This window comes from Meles meles, chromosome 2 (genome assembly GCF_922984935.1).
Source record: "Meles meles chromosome 2, mMelMel3.1 paternal haplotype, whole genome shotgun sequence".
NCBI lineage: Eukaryota > Metazoa > Chordata > Mammalia > Carnivora > Mustelidae > Meles > Meles meles.
In genome coordinates this window covers 82,039,190-82,063,016 of record NC_060067.1, presented here as the reverse complement: position 1 = coordinate 82,063,016, position 23,827 = coordinate 82,039,190, and positions in this window count along the sequence as shown.

Genomic DNA, 23,827 nt, shown 5'->3' with positions numbered 1-23,827 from the left:
TCCCATTAAGGTCAGGTACAAGGCAAGGATGTCCCTTCTCACCACTCGTTTCAACATTAGATGATCCCATCCTCATGACTTAGTCTAAACCTAATTATTTTCCAAAGGCCCCACTTCCAAATACCATTACATTGGGAGTTCAGGCTTTGACATATAAATCTTGATGGGACGTAATATTCAGTCCATAACAGAGAGTAAATTAAATAGAATTTGCATAAAGCAATATCATATAATATGAACTTTAACTGAGGAAAATTAAAATAAATCTAAGTAAGATTTATAATAAAACAAAAATAATTAAGACTGTAATATTTATATAAGTATAGAGTCTAAAAACAGACCTATTCATATATAAATATAATACTTCACTGTAATATGGAAATGACAATGTAGAAAGTAGTCAATATCCACATAGGAAAATAAATTTATGACCCTAGATCATCTCGTACATAAAAATTAAGTCCATATAGATTTTAAATATAAATATAAAGGACATAACAGTAAAAATCTTATAAAATACAATCTTCAGGACTTTGGAATAGGATGAAATTTCCTAAACGGGGCACAAAAGCACTAAACATTAAAAAGTGGACATCATTAAAATTAAGAATACTTTTCCATTAAATAAGACACAACTGGGCACCTGGTGGCTCAGTGTTAAGCCTCTGCCTTCAGCTCAGGTCATGATCTCAAGGTCCTGGGATCAAGTCCCGCATTGGGCTCTCTGCTTGGCAGGGAACCTGCTTCTTCCTCTCTCTCTCTGCCTCTCTCTCTCTCTCTTCCTCTTCTTCCTGCCTCTCTGCCTACTTATGATCTCTCTCTGTCAAATAAATAAATAAAATCTTTAAAAAAAAGACACAACTAAGACACTGGAATGCAAACCATAGAAAGAAGATATTTGGAAAACTTAAGAATAACAGAAGTTTTATAGCTATAAAAATATCCAAATAAAAATTACAGACAGCCCTATACAGTGAAGGGTAATATTGGAAGAACCAATTCACAAAGGATAATGTGCAAATAACCAATAAAATTCATCAGCATCACATACTTAATTCCATAATGAGATACTACTTTATAAGAACAAGAATGAGTAAATTACAAAAAAAGAATAAACAAACTGATCATTTCCAAGTGCTGATGAGTATGCAGAGTAACGGGATCCCCTACTCCAGAAGTAGGAATATAATCTTTTACACAGGTTACCCTTATATACTGAAGTTGATTATAGAACAATCCTGTTATTGAGGAATTCCGTTCTTAGGTATATATTTTTAAAATATATGTATATTTGAACTCAGAAATGTGTAAACATTTTTATGGCAGTATATGTCTTAACAACCTCAAACTGGAAACAGTTGAAATGCCCATGAAGTGCAGACTGCATAGATAGATCCTGGTGTAGTCACACAATGAAAACCTATGCAGAAAAAAAAAAAAAAAAAAAGAACTCTGTATGCACAAAGGATGAATGAGTCAAATTGTTGAGAAAAAAAAACACACAACAAAACAGATCTCTATCCAAAAACCATACTATAATATTCTATTTATCTAAAAAACACAAACAGAAAAATTGAGCTATGGTTCTAAGTTCAAAATACTGGTACACGGGCCACCTGTGTGGCACAGTTGGTGAAGCGACTGCCATCAGCTCAGTTCATGATCCTGGAGTCCCGGGAACAAGTCCCACATCAGCCTTCCTGCTCAGCAGGGAGTCTGCTTTTCCCTCTGACCCTCTCCCCTCTCATGCTTTCCTCTCTCTCTCTGTCTCTCAAGTAAATAAATAAAATCTTTAAACTGGTACATTTAGGGAAGATGGCTAAATATTTAACAGATACAGAAGATTCTTTCCAAAAACAACAGAATTCACATTCTTCCCAAATGCACATGAAACATTTTCCAAGATAGACTGTGTTAGGCCACAAAACAAAACTTAGTAAATTTAAGAACATGGAAGAAATATCAAACATCTTTTCTGTCTACAATGGTATGAAACTAGAGATTAATTACACAAAGAAATTAGAAAATTAACAAATATGTGAAGATTAATCAACATGTTATTAAATTATCAATAGGTCAAAAAAGAAACCAGAAGAGAGATCAGAAAATGCCTTGAGACAAACAAAAATGGAATGTAACATACCAAAATTTATGGGTTGCTGCATAAGCAGTTCTAAGAGAAAAATTCATAGTAATAAATACCCACCTCAAGAAACAAGAAAAGTCTCAAATAAACAACTTAACTTTACACCTCAAGGAACTAGAGAAAAAAGAAAAAAAAATTAGAAGAAAGGGAATAATAAATATGAGGGCAGAAATGAATGAAATAGAGATTAAAATGACAATGAAAAAGATCAATGAAATTAAGAGACAATTCTTTGGAAAGATCAACAAAATTGACAAACTTTTAGCTAAACTTACCAAAAGAGAGAAGGAGGGGAGTTAAATAAATAAAATAAGAAATGAAAGAGATGTTAGAACTGATACCACAGAAATAAAAAAGTATCATGATAGACATTTAGGAGCATTATATGCTAACAAATTGAACAACATAGAAGATGTAGATAAATTCCTAGTAATATACAAACTACAAAGACTAGATTATGATGATATAGAAAACCCATACAGACCCTATACTAGCAATGAGATTTAATCAGTAATCAAAAACCTCTCAACAAACATAAATCCAGGTACACAGATGGCTTCACTGGTAAATCAACAAAACATTTACAGAAGGATTAATATAATCCTTCTCCAACTCTTCTAAAACTCTTCTAAAAAACAGAAGAGATGGAAACTCTTCCAAACATATTTTATGAGGTCAGCATTATCCAGCACTAAACCCAGACAAATATGCTACCAAGAAAATAATTATCCCTGATGAACATAAATGCAAACAACCTTAACAAAATATTAGCAAACTGAGTTTAACAAAACATTAAAAGGATCATATACTTTGATTATGTGGGATTTAATCCAGTGTGCAAGGATGGTTCAGCATCCACTAATCAATGTGATAACCTCATTAATAAAATTAAGGATAAAAATCACATGATACTCTCAATCGATGTAGAACAAATTCATTTGATAAAATTCAGCATCCATTTATGGCATATGCCCATGTTTTATTCAATGTTTTAATTAACATACTTTTAGAAATCTTAGCCCGAACAATTCATTGAGTAAAAGAAACAAAATGCATTTAAAATGGAAAAGAAGTAAAACTATCATTATTTGCAGATGGCACAATACTATACATAAAGAATCCCAAAGATTCTATCAAAAAAAAACTGTTAAAACTAATAAATAAGGGGCGCCTGGGTGGCTCAGTGGGTTAAGCCTCTGCCTTCAGCTCAGGTCATGATCTCAGGGTCCTGGGATCGAGCCCCGTATCGGGCTCTCTGCTTGGCAGGGAGCCTGCTTCCTCCCCTCTCTGGCTGCTGCTCTGCCTACTTGTAATCTCTCTCTCTCTCTCTCTCTCTCTGTAAAAAAAGAAAAAAAAAACTAATAAATAAGGATGTCTCAGTGGCTCTGTTGGTTAAGCATCCTACTCTTGATTTCAGCTCAGGTTTTGATCTCATGGTTGTGGGATCAAATCCCATGTAGGGCTCTGCATTCAGGGAGGAGTCTACTTTTCTACCTCTCCTTAAGCCCTTCCCCCTGCTCTCTCCCTTTCTGTCTCTCACACATAAATAAATCTTTAAAAAAAACTAATAATTGTATTGAATAAAGTTGCAGAATACAAATTCAATATACCATTACCAGTTGCTTTTCTTTACCCTAATAACAATTAGGGAAATTAGGAAAACAGTCCCATTTACAAGTGCATCAGAAAACACCTAGGAATAAACTTAAAAAGGATGTGAAAGAGATGTTTATTAAAAACTGTAAGACATTAACAGAAGACTGAAGAGGACACAAGAAAATGGAAAGAAATTTCATGTTCACAGATTGAAAGAATTGATATTGGTGATTGTAAGAAGTGGAGAAAGACAGTGGGAGAAATGAGTAAGCTTTTATTTTTTAGTTTAAATAAAGAAAAAATATTTAAATTTTCCTTGTTAATCTGTTTATTTGACTCAAAAGACTATTTTATCAAAAGTCTCATTATTATAACTTCTTTCATGATTAGAATATTTTCAACAGAACTATTACAGTAAAACATTACCTTGTACTAACATTAAAAGTTCTGTATTTGTTGCATAAGGAGGCATTAAGTGGTTGGCTTACTTTTTTTCATTTTGTTAATGTCAAATTTTAAAACTCATCTTTTATGTATGAGAAATATCAAAATTAGCTGTTAAAACCCCCGACTGAGCAAATCAGAGTTCTGGTTATGTTCATGCTTGTTGGCCCATTTAAAGAATATACTAGTAACATATAAATTTTAGGATTATTTGTTCCATTTCTTTGAAAAAAATGGATGGTATTTTGATAGAGATTGCATTAAATGTGTAGATTGCTTTAGGTAGCATAGACATTTTCACAATATTTATTCTTCCAATCCAGGAGCATGGAACATTTTTCCATTTCTTTGTGTCTTCCTCAATTTCTTTCATGAGTACTTTATAGTTTTCTTCATATAGAACCAGAAAAGACCTCGAATAGCCAAAGGAATATTGAAAAACAAAGCCAAAGTTGGTGACATCACAATTCCGGACTTCAAGCTCTATTACAAAGCTGTCATCATCAAGACAGCATGGTACTGGCACAAAAACAGACACATAGATCAATGGAACAGAATAGAGAGCCCAGAAATAGACACTCAACTCTATGGTCAACTAATCTTTGACAAAGCAGGAAAGAATGTCCAATGGAAAAAAGACAGCCTTTTCAATAAATGGTGCTGGGAAAATTGGACAGCCACATGCAGAAAAATGAAATTGGACCACTTCCTTACACCACACACGAAAATAGACTCCAAATGGATGAAGGACCTCAATGTGAGAAAGGAATCCATCAAAATCCTTGAGGAAAACGCAGGCAGCAACCTCTTTGACCTCAGCCACAGCAACATCTTCCTAGGAACATCAGCAAAGGCAAGGGAAGCAAGGGCAAAAATGAACTCTTGGGATTTCATCAAGATCAAAAGCTTTTGCACAGCAAAGGAAATAGTTAACAAAACCAAAAGACAACTGACAGAATGGGAGAAGATATTTGCAAATGACACATCAGATAAAGGGCTAGTATCCAAAATTTATAAGGAACTTAGCAAACTCAACACCCAAAGAACAAACAATCCAATCAAGAAATGGGCAGAGGCCATTAACAGACATTTCTGCAAAGAAGACATCCAGATGGCCAACAGACACATGAAAAAGTGCTCCACGTCACTCGGCATCAGGGAAATACAAATCAAAACCACAATGAGATATCACCTCACACCAGTCAGAATGGCTAAAATGAACAAGTCAGGAAAGGACAGATGCTGGCGAGGATGCGGAGAAAGGGGAACCCTCCTCCACTGTTGGTAGGAATGCAAGCTGGTGCAACCACTCTGGAAAACAGCATGGAGGTTCCTCAAAATGTTGAAAATAGAGCTACCCTATGACCCAGCAATTGCATTACTGGGTATTTACCCTAAAGATACAAACGCAGTGATCCAAAGAGGCACGTGTACCCGAATGTTTATAGCAACAATGTCTACAATAGCCAAACTATGGAAAGAACCTAGATGTCCATCAACAGGTGAATGGATAAAGAAGAGGTGGTATATATACACAATGGAATACTATGCAGCCATCAAAAGAAATGAAATCTTGCCATTTGCGACGACGTGGATGGAACTAGAGGGTATCATGCTTAGTGAAATAAGTCAATCGGAGAAAGACAACTATCATATGATCTCCCTGATATGAGGACATGGAGAAGCAACATGGGGGGTTAGGGGGATAGGAGAAGAATAAATGAAACAAGATGGGATTGGGAGGGAGACAAACGATAAATGACTCTTAATCTCACAAAACAAACTGGGGGTTGCTGAGGGGAGGTGGGGTTGGGAGAGGGGGAGGGAGTTATGGACATTGGGGAGGTATTTGCTATCGTGAGTGCTGTGAAGTATGTAAACCTGGCGATTCACAGACCTGTACCCCTGTGGATAAAAATACATTATATGTTTATAAAAAAAAGAAAATTGTAAGGGGAGGCAAAACATAAGAGACTATGGACTCTGAAAAACAACCTGTGGGTTTTGAAGGGGCGGGGGAGGGAGGTTGGGGGAACGTATTGCATGGAGCACTGGATGTTGTGCAAAAACAATGAATACTGTTATGATGAAAAAATTAAATAAATTTTAAAAAATAGTCATTTAAAAAAATAAATAAATTTATAAAAAAAAAGAATATACTAGTAACATATAAGCAAAAGCTACCACTTAATCTGTCCTGAACGTACTGAGCCATTGGATATCATTAAATTGCAATGTTACATAAATGTACTAACTGAAATAAGGAAGGGTAATTTAGAGCATAAACAATTGTCTTCCACTAGTTTTCATTTAAAATCTATTTCATAAATTTTAAATGCATGTGATGTATATACTTAAACTCTACAAAACAATAAAAAGTGAACATCTCTCTACTAACAGCCACTTCTATTAAATTCTTGCCTCTAGCAACACTTTTTTACTTTTTTTTTACTTTTTCTGCATTTTACTTCTGCTTTTTATGGTTTTTGGTCCCAAATATAATTTTCCCTTTTTTAACTTATATGATTTTAAAATATTTTATTCCCTGCTACTAAAGTTAAGGAATTTAATTCATTTAAGCTCTTTTCCTATATACTCACTCCCCATTTCCTGCTTCTCAATTGTTAGATCATTCACTCATTCATTCAGCACATGTGCCAGGTATGACTCTAAATTTTGGGGCCTCTTTTGTGAACAAAACAAATATTGTGCTCTACTGGATACTTCCATAGGTGAGAAAAAGATTAACCGAGTAATATGTAATATATGAGACACTGATGAGTGTTGTAAAAACAAAGAAGTGTATAGGCATAGAAGGTAGAGGCAATGTCTTTCTCTTTTAGTTAGGAAGGTAAGTGAAGACCTCCACTTGTATGGAAAAGTCAAACAAAGAATGAAAGGAGGAAGTAGCTCTTTGTGGATGAACATTCTAAACAGAGCATAGCTTATGGAAGCTTCTTTTCTGTGTTTGGGGGAAAGCAAGTAAGCCAGTGCAGCTGGGACAGCATGAGCAATGAGGAGAGTGGTAGTGTTGAGTAGAGAGTCAGGCAGAGGCCAAATTATTCAGAATCTTGAAACCATGGTGAGGACTATGGATTTGACTTTGACTGAAGTGGAAAGCCACTGAAAGATTTTAAATAGAAGTGGGATTTCCATTGTAAAAGATTTATTCTAGTAGGTTTCTTAAGAATAGATGGGGCAGGTTGGGATTGTGTGTGTGTGTGTGTGTGTGTGTGTTGGAATTATTGCAGTTTTCAGAGACAAAATGATGGTGGCTGAGAATAGAATGGTAACAAAGAAAGTGGCAAGAAGTGATCATTAGAAATCTTTTGCTGCCATTGGTGTTGTTTATGAGTTGTTTAAGAACCAGACTATCAATTTAAGTTGAATTACACACCACATGCACACACACCTGAAAGGGTCATATTAAATTGCATTCAGTTTGATATATATCTCAAAAATAGTTTAAGATTGGAAGACTGCATAATTCAACATCAGAGATATACAGATATTCAATTTGAGTCTTTCAAATTGCAATATTTTGTAATTTGAAATGCACAAGTCTGGAACATTTTTGTTAGATTTATTCCTAAGTAGTTGATAATGCTTTTGTCTTACTGTATTGTCTGTAACGTCCAGTTTAATAATAAAGGAAGTTAATTGTCATCTTAAGTATAGTGTTTTTTGAAGCCTGTTTTAATACTCTTTATGAGATTGTCAGATTAAGAAATTTCATGTTATCAAAAAAAAAGAAATTTTATGTCTCTGGTAGGGTGTAGTTATTTTTTAACTATTAATAGGTAATGAGTTTTCCTGAAGACATTCCTACATTTACCCACGATATCATATTCTTCTTTTTTCTGTTAATGTGATAGATTTGCTCAATTTCATAATATTAAGCCATTTTTGTATTTTTTTAAAAAAAACTTATTTGTCCATAGCCCCGGGAGGCGAACCATAAGAGACTATGGACTCTGAAAAACAACCTGAGGGTTTTGAAGGGTCAGGGGTGGGAGGTTGGGGGAACAGGTGGTGGGTAATGGGGAGGGCACGTTTTGCATGGAGCACTGGGTGTTGTGCAAAAAGAATGAATACTGTTACGCTGAAAAAATAAATAAAATGGAAAAAAAAAAAAAAACTTATTTGTCATGTATCATCCAGTCTATATATTGTCACATTTTATTTGCTTATATTTATTTAAGATTTTTGTGTCCATATTTATGAAAAAAAATTCTGTAACTTACCTTTATTGTAATATCTTTGTCAAGTTTTTAAGCTAATTTATATTGTTCTTATAAAAGATTTGGAATCGGTTCTGCTTTGAGATAGAGCTGGCATAATTTACTCATAGATATAAATGAAGTTATGAGACAATTTAGAGTTACAATAAATCCAAAATTTTCAGTATTTTAAAATGATTCAGATAAACTGGGGTGAGTTTTCTGAAATCCTCTTCTATGTTTTTCTCCTCCTTCAGTGAAATAAGGAGCAAGGTTATCAGCTAAGAGTGTCTGTGACAGTGTTACAGATGAAGGTGAGGAAGTATGGCATCATCACCTTGAAGATTGTGAGTTCATTGAGTAAAGAACTATGAAAGAATAATTATAGCGATGAACAGTGAAATCCAAAATGTGTAGGGGAGGAAAATCTTCAAGGTTAAAAAATATTCCTATGGAATATCTAAGCTAAGTTTAATTTAGAACAAAGAAGTGAAGTGAACATTGAAAATAGTTTTGGAATATAGGGGCTTTTGCTGACTATGAGTTAGTTAAACAGGCACAGTGAAAAACTTTGATACTTGGTTAGGAAGATAAAGGATTATTCTAAGGAGTGTTCAAAATCATACATCTGGATAATAAGGGATTACTTTAGAGTCTTGGATTCTGTGTTGATAGAGATTATCATAAATGTGAATCATCATGGGATTAGTCTTTATGGTCTCTTCAAGGAATAGAAATACTCAGTCTAAATTGCAGCTTCAATTTGGAGACTGATCTCTTTCTTCGGATTGATAAACTGGTTATTGTTGAAGGAATCAGTTTTGTCAGAAAACTAGGAAATCTATGCATCTTCTCTTTAACTTGAGATGGTTTCTTAGTACATTTGAATATAAAAATATTATGGAATAAGTGGCTTATGAAAAACAAAAATTCATTTCTCTTATTTCTAGATACTAAGAAGTTCAAGATCAAGTGCTAGAAACTTCCAGGTCTGGTAAGGGCCTGCTTCCTGGTTCATTGATTGCCATCTTTTCAGTGTAACCTCCCCTGGTGGAAGAGAGGAGGAATCTCTCTTGGAGCCTCTTTCATAAGGGTTCTGACCTTATGATCTAATCACCTCCTTAAAGGCACCACCTCCAAATTCCAGTACATTGGGGATTAGGTTTCAATATTTGGATCTTGTAGATTCACATTCAGTCTATGATATATGGGGATGTTGAGGAAATAGGAACACTTATCTTTGTAAGATAGAGAATTTCTGTAGCATTTTCCTAATATTGCTATGGTTAGTGTTTGAAGGCAAGGAATAAGTAGCCTAGTTAGAACCTCTCAGCATGCCTAGTTATATAATTTTTATTTATTCAAGTTGTCACATAAATTAACTTCAGGTGATGCAATAAATCTCTCATTCTTAATCCATTAACCTACACATCCACTGATTTCTGTCAGTCATACATTATTTTTGTTTAACCAATTTTTGTTTCATTTTGCTTTTGTAAAACACTTTTTTTAATGTTATCCTAATGTTGATCACTGTACATGCTGAAACTTTCTAAACAGTATTTAAGCTATTTCTATGTCAACATTGTTATGGTTAAACTCCAAAGTAAAGGAAATGTAATCATATGCCACCAAATCTGTGCTTCTTGGAAGTCTGTTTCAAGTATTTAGGACAAATAAAGTCTCATTGTTTATATTTTATAAATTAATTAGAATAAAGCCATTCTTCAGATTATTTCATAAGTAAAACAGTACTATATTAAGAAATTCTTCATTTCTGTGTAATATTTAATCATCTTTCTTTGACAAAAAATAGCAAAGAACTCCATATCATTTATATTTTATTTTTAATTATATAATAGGTGAAATGAATTATAAATAATTTTTAATACATTTCTTATAAAATTCTTTGACTTCTTTTTTAATTATTCCTGATTTAAAAAAGATTATATCACAATTTACAAATTGGAGATTTTTCAATTATATTTCTAGGATTTCCACTGTGGAATCTTATTTTTGTTATATTGTATCCCATTTTTAGTCTATTGAGAACATTCTATAGAAATCAAGCTCTACTTATTTTCTTAATCTTCACATGTCTATAAAAATGTTCATTGAATTGTTTCTTTCTCTTATTATTTATTTTGAAATCATGTTAGATTACAACTTTATATAACATAGAATTCCTAATTCAGAATATTCTTTCCTCAGAAATCTGAGGCATGGTTACTGTCTTTTTGTACCTTGCCATCCCAATGTGATACCAATCTTATTTCTTGTTAGGTAACAACTTCTCCTCCTTTTTCCTCCTCCTTCTCCTCATCCTTCTTCTTCTTCTCAATGAATTGACTTTTAAACTTTCACCAGGGTAGATGAAGGCGTTGGCTGCTCTTTTGTTTATTTGTCTTTTTATGGATATTTGATGTGTGCATATGAGTGTTTGGGTGTGTGTGTATATATATATATATAAGTAAGCGTGTTAGCTGAATTTGAGAGTTCAGAATTTAATTTAGGGCAAGTAATTTCAATAATCAAGAATTAAAATAACCTCTACTTTCAATTCTTTATCCAAGCAATATGAAATATTTAGTTTAAGCACTTAATTTGTGTATCTTTCATTGATATGAATTAATTGTTTGATGAATGTGCCAACTCATCCAGTCATTTTGGTTTTATATATGTGAGAAAGTGGTGTGAATGACTGGAAACAAAGGTCTGTTTTTTCTTTACAGACACAATGGTATTATATGCTTTGTCAATAGACTTACTGAAATAACAGTGAACATCAATTCTCTCTTTTGGAAACTAAACCTATCCAAGTTTACATTTATTTCCTATACTGCATTACAGCCTGGAAAATGAGCCTCAACACCTTTCCTTGCTATAAAGTTATACAAACAGTGTGAGGAAAAGGTTGTTCAGGATGTTGGGAGCCCTATCTGACAGCCTCCCACCTTATAGGGAGATTGCCTGCACTTCATGATGCTGTCCACTAACTGAGGAAGGATAAATCTGTAACAAGTTGAAAAAAAAATATGAAAATTAATATACTACAATCTCTGTAAGAGGTAAATAATCAAAATTAAGCCTTCATGGACTTATTACTATCTGATAAAAATAAAATTTTCATCATAGATAAAGGGGGTTAAAAAAAGGAAAGGAAAAAGTTATGAAAACTAAATGTGCATAGAATGATCTAACAGAAAAATAAATCCAAGGACTATGCTTTGTTTTGTCATTTTTTTTTAATAATACCTACTATGTTGGGAAAACTAAACTTCTTTATAAATCAATATTCAATTTAATCTTAAGAATTGTGAAAATAACTTGCAAGTATTTTCAAACTGATAACATAAGCTGATAAACTGATAATATCTTTATGTAAAATTTATAGATGTATATTTACATATCTACTCATATAGAACACATACATGTAGGCACATGCAAAAGGATCTTGTCTTCTTATTTCAATGACTCCAAGTTTTGTGGCTTCTACAGTGTATTTGGTATATCGGTAAACTTAAATCAATTATAGTTAATCCTACTAAAACATAATTTTTACTCTATTTATTCCTATGAATAGTGATATATAACATTTCTGTTACAATCAAAAGTGTGTGTTATAATATGTTCACTTGCCTCATTAATTGGGTCCTCCTATAAAAAACTGCTTTGACAATTTATAGGACTAGAGATAACAAATTAGTCCCTAAAAATTATATAAGAGATTAGATGTAATAAAAGTGGTATATAAAATTTACACTTTAACAAAGACAAAAACAAAAACATTAGGTCCATTCTCATGCAATTTTTAAAGATTCATCAATCCTAGTTGAGCCATTCTTTATTTTGTGTGTGTATGTGTGTGTATGTGTGTGTGTGAAAGAGAGATTGGTTGATATAATTAATAAATTCTACCCTATTGCTATATTAGTTTATTTCCTTCTTATAAAATTTTCTTGTCAGAAAGACAAGTGCAACTGAAAAATCATGAGTAGAGATATGTGTTGTCATTCGCTAAATAAATTGTATAAAATAATAGGTGTATATGTAGTCTTTATAAAAATGAACTACCACGTGACACAGTATTGGCATGCTATCACAGTAAAAGAAAATGATCAAAATGTCCTTTTATATTAACTTTAACTTTGTGAATAATCTCTTAAAGTGCAGAGGGGATTATATTTCTAATACCACACAATCTTTTCTAAAATCTTTTTCTTGTTGACTTCATTAAAAATGTAAACTCTGGAGTCAGATGTCTGCACTAATTTATTGTGATGATCATTTTGCAATATATACAAATACTTGATTATTATATTGTGCATCTGACACTAATATAAATGATTCTCCATGAAGAATTTTTTATTTCACCAAAGTAAGTAATTGTGAGTTTCTGTACTTTATACAATTTCTTTTGTGTATCCAATTTTTTACATCAAAAATAGGAATAAATGTATGTATTTTAGGATTGCCCTGAAAAGTAAATGGCTTCTAGCATGGAAAGTACTTCAAACCAAGACAAATAAGCATCCCATAGACATTGGTCACAATTATTTCTCAAATGCTATTGGTCACTATGACTTTTCACATCAGTCCAGGATAAACTTGATTTTTTCTCTCTTCCCTTATTCTCATTTTTCCATTTTTGAAAAATACATATTTTTTTCTTTTCTGTATATTCTTGCCTTCTCTATATCTGTATAATCTCACTGTGCCTATGTTCCCTCAACTCCCTCTCTGAACTTGCCCAGTAATTTCCCTTCTCTATAACTTAAAAGATTCTGCCAAATGGAAGTGTCAGGAATCTATCAGGCAAAGATTGATTTTTTTTTTTTAACTGGCAACTTCGGAGGCCAAGACTATGTATGACTATAACTAGAGAACTAAAAATTGTAGAGAAAGAGAGAACACCAATTTTCATTTAAGTAAATTATCAGTATGTTGAAAGTATCACATATCTTTGAGAATCGCATCAGGTTGAAGGACAGCTCTTCTTTTTGATCACTTTGCTGCATTGTGAATTTTTCCAAAGGTCACATATAAGCTAGATGTACAATTCATTCAATTTAATGTTCTTAAAATGTAAATAAATTGAGATTCTTTCCATTCTCTTAATTACTTATACAAGATGTCCTTATGTCTGGAATTTAAAAGGAAATGAAAGAAGTGGTTTTGAAATATAAGAAAATAATATTGTGAACCATGTAAGCAACTGAAATAAACTAGTTTATTACTGACACATCTTAGATATCATTTTTAAAAGATTATGGGGGAATTAAAGATAAACATATTGGGTTAAAGGGCTGCATTTAAAATGCGGAATGCATTACCATTTGAAGCACACTTATCTTTGCTCCAAATCCTTCCTATAACTATCAGAAGGTCTTAAAAATACATGATAACACTCAGAAATGCATTTATAATTTAAATTAACATAATCAGAACTTGAATTGGCAAATATTCAATTTTGCTTTTAAGAAATTTTAGTTATTAACTTTAACAGAGTTATAAAACTGTGGGACAATTTTCTATTTCAGGAAAAAAAATCAGGTAATCAGCTCCCAATTATCTGACTAAAGGATAAGTTACAAAGTCTTTTGCTTTCCTAATAAAACATTTCATATTTCAGGATAGTAATTTAGGTGAAAGTATAAAGACCTATAAGCAAAAGAAAATAGTCTCTAATACTGATCTTCCAAATTTAAAAGTATAACCTACCTAAGTTTTCCTTCTGTGTCTCTGTATCACTGTTTGGAAAACAAAGGATTTGGCTTAGTGATTCTGAAACTCCTCTTGAAAATAGGTAAGCCCTATTATAAGCTCAATTACCTCATTATCTTTGATGGTCCAGAGAAAATGTGATTAGCAAATATATTAAAGGTTTGAGTTGATTGTAGATTGGGTCTTTGATTAATTTCTCAAGTAGGCATATTATCTAGAACAGAGTAGAGTATGGTAAGGCCTGTGAAGCATAAGGAATGGGAAAGCTTTGAGTCATGCCTTTAAATGTATTTACAGATTATGTCAAGTGCTGAAGATCCCAGATAAGGAAGAAATAGTTTTCCTTAGGAATTTTAAAGATAGGTAGCCCCTTTCATCAGTCCTTTTTATGGCCACTTCATCACAATGGTTTGAGTTAGGAATATCTGTCATCCAAACATCTGTCATCTGTTTTCTGATTAGTCAAGAGGCTGAAATAATTTATTAAAGATAAACCCAAAACTAGTTTTGGTTATGACTTGGTTTAATCAAAATGATTTCCTGAAAAGTGTCAACATCCTTTTTTATTAAACTTTTTATCTTGAGACAATTTAAAATTTACAGGTGATGATGATATTGTTTGGAAATGTTCATGCATCATATAAAATGTGAACAAATATAGATGGAAAAACCCTCTCTGTAGTAATACTAAGATTTACATTTTGTTTAGGAGAGTAGATCAGTAAAAAATATCCAAGATCTTTCTTCACTTTTATTCACTGTTAACCATCCTGGAGAGATAAAGCACCTACCCATGAAAAAAAAATCAGAAATTGTTACTATTTTCAGGTGTCTTGACAAAAGTATAGAGAAGACACCAGATTTCTCAGATGGATGAGCTTGCCATGTCAATACAAATAATTTTGTACTTTGTTATTTTAAGACAAATTTATTGAAGACTTCCTGCCCACAACTTGACTTCTATAATAAGGATAGATAAGGCAGTTAGGAAATTTCCATTTGAGATAGAAGAATCTGTATGTCAGAAATTCTGTTAGATCAAGATCCTGATGAAAATGTAACTTAAAAACATAGGTTGACCAAAAAAATATCAGGACTATAGATAAGTACTTGAAGATTTAATAGACACTGAAACAATAATTGATTCAACCAAGGGGTAAGATATAGTATGTAAAAAATAGGATATAAATGTTACATTTTCTGCTACAAAAGGAATTAGAGGATACGTAAAGATTTAGAATCTTTTTGCCGTGATAAAGACAAACCTGATCTGAACTAAAGACAGTTAAGAATGAAGCCTTAGGGGGTGCCTGGGTGGCTCAGTCTTGTTAAGCATCTGCCTTTGGCTCAGGTCATGATCCCAGGGTCCTGGGATTGAACCCTGCATTGGGCTCCCTGCTCAGCGAGAAGCCTGCTTCCCCCTCTCCTTCTCCTCATACTTGTGTTCCATCTTTCACTGTCTCTCTCTGTCGCTGTCAAATAAATGAATAAAATCTTAAAAAAAAATGAAGTCTTAGGGTGGATTTCCTTCTTGCCTTGGCTAAAAAAAAAAAATGTGATAATGAAATAAACATACAAAGATTATGAAGAAAAGGGCATGAAGTTCCTTCCCATGACAAAACCATGTTGTTTTTAAAAAAGTGGAGAAAGGAGAGGGGGAAAAGTAGGAAGAAAATAGGACAAGAAAGAACATTAATAAAATAATAGTACTTGGAGTTCACAAGCACATTTATAGCTCTTAGCATTTGCGTTAGAGTTCTCCAGAGAAACAGAACAAATAGAGAGTGTGTGTGTGTGTGTGTGTGTGTGTGTGTGTGTGTATGTATGTATGTATAGAGAGAGACAGAGCAGAGAGAGAAAGAGAAAGAGACAGACAAAAAGGGATTGAAAAGGAGATTTATTTTAAATAGTTGTTCACATGATTATGAAGACTGGCAAGTCCAAAATATGCAGAGTAACCCAGCAGTCTAGAAACTTAGAATCCCAGGGAAGAACCAATGTTGTAGCTTAAGTCTGAAGGCTGTCTGGTGGAGAGTTCCCTCTTGGAGAAGTTAGTCTTTTGTTCTACTCAGGACTTCAACTTATTGGTTGAGGCCTACCCACATTATGGAAGACTATCTGCTTTACTCAAAGCCCACCAATTTAAATATTAACCTCACTCAAAAAACATTCTCTCAGAATATCTGGAATAATTTTTGATCACATATATGGCACAACACCCAGCAAAGTCAATTTGTAGAATTCACCATCACAGGATTGCTTGAAAGTGGACATATATTGGGCCCCTAGGTGGCTCAGTTGGTTAAGCATCAGACTCTTGATTTTGGCTGAGGTCATGATCTCAGGGTGGTGAGATCAAGTCCTGTGTCCAGGTTTGCACTAGGTGGTGAACCTGCTTAGGATTCTCTTCTCTCCCTCTCCTTTTGCTTCCCTTTCTCAGCATCCCTTGCACATGAGCATGCGCGTGTGCACGCTCTCTCTTTCTCTTTCTCTCTCTCTCTCAAAATAAATAAGTAAGTAAGTAAATAAATAAATAAATTAGACATATATTGGAAAAATCTGAGTTGATGGAATCATACTGTCCTGGCTTTGTCTTTTATAAACAATGAGACATCAAGTTACTCCACCTCTCTGTTTTTTTTTGTTTTGTTTTTTGTTTTTTTTTTCTGTTGATGGTGACAATAATCCCATTTCATAGTGTTCTAAGGACTGAATGCAGTGATCTTTATGTAGTCCCAGGCATGCAGTAAACAATCAATAGAAGCACCTCTCATTATATTATTAATATGTCTACAGTATTATCATTACTATTATATTGAAATTTGCCATTGCTTGAGTTAGGGTTTCTTGGATGGACATTGAAAATGAAGCATATATTTGAAAGATTTTCCAAAAGGAGAGATTAATTGATATTTTGAAAAGAAAAATATATTAAAGTTTGATTTTCAGGATCCATTTACCTAAATCAATCAAATTAATCTGAGCAAGGCCATGTATGTTATTTCCTTCTATGTGGACAGTGATAATGTGTGACTTCTGAGTAAAACATACTTGCTAGGCTTCTCTATCAATGAAAAAAACAAGTTTTGTCAGCTTGAGGAAATATCTAGGTATGAGTTTCAACTTAAAAATATTTATTTTAATAAACATATAATGTATTTTTATCCCCAGGGGTACAGGTCTGTGAATCGCCAGTTTACACACTTCACAGCACTCACGATAGCACATACCCTCCCCACTATGGACTCTGAAAAACAACCTGAGGGTTTTGAAGGGTCAGGGGTGAGAGGTTGGGGGAACAGGTGGTGGGTAATGGGGAGGGAACGTTTTGCATGGAGCACTGGGTGTTGTGCAAAAACAATGAATACTGTTACGCTGAAAAAATAAATAAAATGGAAAAAAAATAACAAACTAAAAAAAATGTTAAAAAAACAAGAAGCAAACAAAAAATGGGCAAATAAAAAATGGTTAACAATTAAAAAAAATTTATTTTATTAACATTGGGTGATAAAAACTTTATTTTTTAAAATATTTTACTCATTTATTTGTCAGAGAGACAGAGAGACAGAGAAAGATCACATGCAGGGAGAGAGACAGGCAGAGGGAGAAGTGGGGTCCTCACTGAGCAAGGAACCCCATGTGGGATTCAAACCCAGGACACGGGAATCATGATCCAACCTGAAAGCAGCTGCTTAACTGACTGAGCCACCCAGGTATCCCAGTGAAAAAAAAAACTTTAATATATGACCATGAATATGTGAACATTTTTGTTTTGTTTATGAGATCCTTTCTCTTTTGTGTGTTTTCTCTTTAGCTTCATAGCTTTTTCTTCCACCTTAGGTTTTTTAAAATGCATAAGAAATACTGTATTAAATATCAAAATGCAAATAAAATATGATCTTGAGTAGAGATCCAACTGTATATAAAATCTAAACTTATACACTATGTGTGTGTATGTGTGCATGCATCTGTTTCTGGGGAAGTCTAACTATTCTAGTAAGTCATTTGGCAGTATCTAATAAATATAGTACCAGAAATAACCCTGGCAGATGCTCATGAAAATATAACATTGTTTGTGGTAGTAAAGTTATGGAAACTGTTTAGGTGTTTATCACCAGTTGAATGAGTAAGTGAATGATGTTATATGGCAATAATTAGGTCAATGAAAATACAGGCATATACATTCATAAAACAATGCTTTGTATTTTTCAACTACCTCAAAAATGTAAATTTTAGAGACATCATACTCAATTGTATAAATTAGGATCATACAGCCTGGGATAGTTGACATTTTTGTTTTAATTATGGATACTTATATATAGAGAATAGAGATTACCCTTGTTAAATCTTGCTTACATCACATTTCATTATCAATACTACAAATACTACAAATACTACAAATACTACAAATATGGGTGAGATTTGATATTAACTACACCCTGTATAATTAGGAAAAAAAAGTTCATGTTTGCTCTTTGAAAATTTTGCTCATTTGAAATATAATTTCCAACACTTTTGTTAATACAAAATCACTTATTGAGAAAAGAAAAAAGAAGCCTGCAGTCAACTTTTAATTTTTAGCTTAATTATATATACTTATATATATTTGTATATATATATATGCTTACTTTTAATATACTTGTCTTTTACTTTCATTTTCTATATATTGTTTTTACTTTCAAAATAAAGATATAGATAACAAAGAGTCATATATCTCTATTTTGAAAGTAAAAAAAAAGAAAAATCAAGGGATATTATGCGAGATGGAGAACATTATAAGCCCAACAGATGCAAACTGTCTACTAAAAAAAAGAAGAAATTAAATAAAACAGAATATTATACAAATTATCAAGAAACCAAAGCTTCTAAATTTCTTATTTAGAAGTAAAGAAAATGAAGTCTCACTAAGGAGAAATTGCCAAGCATAAGAAGTACTTTGATTAAAAAAAAAAAAATTTCTAATGTTGATCTAACTGCCCTTTACCTGGCGAAAGCCTAGAATGACATGTACCACTTGTCCGAATTAAAGGGGAATTTCAGTGCATTTAATATTCTTAAAATTTATTATTATTATTATTTTTTAAAGATTTTATTTATTTATTTGACAGAGAGAGAGATCACAAGTATGCAGAGAGGCAGGCAGAGAGAGAGGAGGAAGCAGGCTCCCTGCGGAGCAGAGAGCCCGACGCGGGGCTCGATCCCAGGACCCTGAGATCATGACCCGAGCCGAAGGCAGCGGCTTAATCCACTGAGCCACCCAGGCGCCCCTAAAATTTATTATTAAATCCAGAGGACTTTGAGGGTATATGAAGCCATAAAGAGTCCTTTTAAGGTCTTATAGGAAATAATAGCTTAATTAATTTTGTAGAATGGTAATATTTGGCCAGTTATCAAGATTCTTTGGAACCTGATATTAAGGAGACCAAGCACATGAGTTCATCCTTCAAGAAACATGCAACTATATTCTGTGAGCTAAAGTGTTCCTAATCATACTTCAGGGCATTTCTCTGATCCGTGCCACTCATCTCAGAGGATTGAACAAGGGAATGTGAATGAATCACTGCTGTGGAAAATGAAAGATAATGGAGCCAGTAGCACCCTGGTGGCCATAATTATAAAGACAATGACTTACAAAAGAGGAAATGTTCAGCAATTTTTCAAAAGCTCATGTTTCTTTCTTTTTTAGTTTTGTGTGTGTGTGTGTGTGTGTGTGTGTGTGTGTGTGTGTTTCAGTTTGGTTCTGTTTCTGTGTGGAAGGTTTTTGTTTGTTCATTTTTTGCTATCCCACAGTCAAATCTGCCATGATCTGTCTATTTTATGTGCCTATATGTTCTAGAGGCAAATAGAATCTGTAGGGACAGACAGATAATTCACATTATTTGAATATTCTTTATGTCATCCTACTGTGAGGATTTCCAATACAAATTTAGTGAAGAGACATTGTTGCCTGAAATCTCCAGAGAAGCAAGACAGGGGGTCACAAAATAGTTATGATTCTTGTTAGATTACATTACTTAAATCACAAACCCACTTCTTTACTCATTTATATGATTAAAACTACTTTTTTGCCATTTTATTTGAGCTGAAATAACTGCAGTTTGAAAGACAAAATTAATTATTGCAAGTAATAAAAAATCTTATTAATTGTCTTTGGGTAGACAAACTCAATATTAATATATATTTCAAATTACATTACTAAGAATATGAATAAGAATTTATAGCAAAATGTGAAATGTGTGTTTCCTCACCCATAATGTATCTTATGTGATTCTGTAAGCATTATTATATGATTAAAGAAAAGTTACTTAAATTATTTGTTAAGATCAAGAAGTCACACACTTGTTATTCAGTCTTGTGGAAAAACAATAATATCAAAACTTGCATAACATCATATCATTAGACAGTGATGCATAATGTGATATAGAATATCAGTAACCAGAATCTGAAGATATCTTTCACCATGTTCCTAAGCTCTCTTTTTAATTATAATATTTCAAAATATTGAGATAAATGAGAGATATTATTTGTTTAGTAATTAGATGTCTTAGATAATCAAAGTTTTGCTCAAAGCCATTCCAGACACAGAACCATCAAACACCTTCTTAACGTGTTTTTGTATTTATCGAGAAGATTCAAGTCTTGTCATGGTCTGTTGAGCTGACTGACTTTAAATCTTGAAGCCTCATGGGTTTCCCTCTGGAAAGGAAAAAGAATGAATTCAGTACCGTACCTCCCTTGAAATCCAGCCCTTATGTCTAATAGCTTTAAAATTAGCAATAAGCCCAAAGGAGTCATTTAGTGCTGCTCTGAATGTTAAAGCATGAAAAGTCTTTTGATTTGAATCTTAGGAAGCTAAAAAAATTTGTTTTATCTTAATATGAATTCAAGACTTTATTTTTAATTTGACAAATGTGAAAAGCACAATGCCATTTCTTGTCAACTACTTCTTACAGATTAGGGATACCATAAGAAACAAATTTCCTCTGCCTGAAAAAGTCCTGAATGGCAGCTTATTTCTTATATATATACATATTTTTTTTTCTTTAATAAGAGCATGTGAAGCTGACTCAAATCAAGTAAGCTGTATCTATAAACACTCAAACTTGACCAGCTACATCTTGGATGCTCCAACTCCTATCCTGGTATTATAAACAGATCCTGACTTATTTCTGTGAATGACATGAACCTGAAGAATATTTTAAGGAAAATGGAAAGGCTATCACATTATTTAATGAGTGTTAGTTTCAATGCACTGAATGTAATATATCACATATGTATTTTGCTTATAATTCATAATAGTGAAGTATGTATAGTTTTCTCTATTTTATTAGCAAGGAAACTAAAATAAAGAAAGTTTAGTTTAACGTCCAGATACTTACAACAAATTTGAGCCTGATCCTCTATCCGTAAAATGAAATCATCTATATCTTCATCCTTGAATTATTATAAAGGTAAAATAAAATACCATGTATACATTACCTGGCATGTAGTAGACACTCAAAGTGAAGAGTATTTGTGTGATACTGTTATGGTGACCATAGTAGGTGGGGGTGCAGATTGGAATTAGAATCCCTGTAATTTTGAAATCCCTTTAATCTTCATGTAATATTTTTTGAGGAAATCTGAGTTTGGTATCTTCTGATTAATATGGAAATTATGTGTGAAGATTTATTTAAATTTTTCATAAGGTATAAGAACAGCACTTAAATGGAAATTGGGCTTATTTTAATACAGTTTTAGTTTATAGTATTGTCTTATTGAAAAGAAAGTTCAAAAAAGTTTTACAATTAATCTATAGTTAAAAATGCTTTTCCTGAATTTCAAAAAAAACCTGAAGATTGACTCTTAAACTACTGAGTATGGCCTAATGAATTCTTAGTGAATTACAAACTTTGCAAGTCAAAATGTGCTCTCATTCCTTTTATTTAATATCAACCATAATTAAATGTTCAAATCATGAATATTAAAAACATCTTTAAAAAGAAATGACTTTTCTAAAATAGAATACCTCTTGAATCATACTGATGACCCAAAATAGTCTATCTTTTTTTTTTTTTTTTAAGTGCAGGTTGATTGATTTCACTGACAAATAAAAATAACCACATGCTGATCTGAATAGGTAATGAACACAGGCATTTATTTAAGAAAGATCAACTGCCCTTTTTGTATACTAAGTTTCTGTGGATATGTGTTCTAATCGACATCATCCAACTTGTTACCTGCCTCTCCTTCCACCCTACCACCATTTGTTATTAAGCTTCATATACACACGTGGAATATTGATAAACTAAAGGGATTGTTCTGATTTCTTAATTTTTTCCTATGGAAGAGACAATTAAAAGTGATGTACAGAATTCCTTCTTACCTCTGAGTTATATACTTGAAATAGTCTCCTAATACTTTTTATATTAGTGTTCTCCAGAGAATGGAACCAATATTACATATGTATATAATAATGGTAGCTCATCCAATTGTGGAGACTCAGAAATCTTAAGACATGCAATAAGCCAACTGGAGACCTAGAACGAATGTGTCATTCCAGGCGAAGGCCAAACTGAGAACAAGACCTGTTGTAGTGCCAGTCTGAACACCAGTAGGCTTGCCACCAAGGAGGTGGTTTCCATCCCACTCCCAAGGCCAGTAAAGTTCAGAGTCTCCCCCCATGCAGTCAGGCAGGAGGAATTTCCTCTTATTAGTGCTTTTGGCTCTATTAGGTCTTCAGTTGTTTGGATAAGGCTCATTCACATTAGGGACTGACATCTGCTTTACTCGATCTATCTAATGAAGTGTTAATTTCATCCAGAAACACATTTGGTCAATGCGTTTGGTAATTTGGTCAAATGTCTAAGCACCCCAAGATCCAGTCAAGTTTACACATTAAGTTAATCAACACAATTTTAACAGTTTTTGACTAAACTTTTTATTTTGAGATTATTACAAATTTAAAATGCAATAGTAAGAAATAATACAGAGAAGGAGAACCTGAGTGGCTCAGTGAGTTAAGCATTTGACTCTCGATTTCAGTTCAGCTCTTAAACTTGGAGTCATGAGTTCAAGCCCCATGCCCTGCATGGAGAACACTTAATAATAATTATAATAACACAGAGAAATTCCAGAAATTTGCCCTTGCCCAGTTTCCTCTGGTGATAACATGTTGCAAAACTAAAGTGGAACATCACAACCAGGTTATTGACACATACAGTGAAGACAAACTGCATTTCCCTTCAAACAATAATCCCTCCGATTATAATTTTAAAGCACACCTACTTCCTTTCCTCCACCATACCTCCCAAATCTCTGTCAGTTGTTAATCTGTACCTATATATTTTTTAATTTATTCATTTTAAGAATGTTCTATGAATTGAATCATACAGTATGTAACCTTTTCTTTACCTCTCTCGCTAGCATCATTCTGGAAATTCAACTAGGTTTTTGCATGTATCAAGAGTTCATTCTTCATTCTTTTTTTTTTTTTTTTTTTTTTTTTTTGGCAGAGTATTATTTCTTGGTATGGATCCACCAAAGTGTATTCATCAATTGAAAGATAAAAGAATTATTTCAAGTTCTGTCTATTGCAAATAAAGTTGATATAAATATTGTAAACAAAAATTTTCATTTTTCTGGGATGCATTCTGGGAATGCAATCATTGGGACATATGGTAGTTGCTGGCATAGTGTTTTTTTGTTTTTGTTTTTG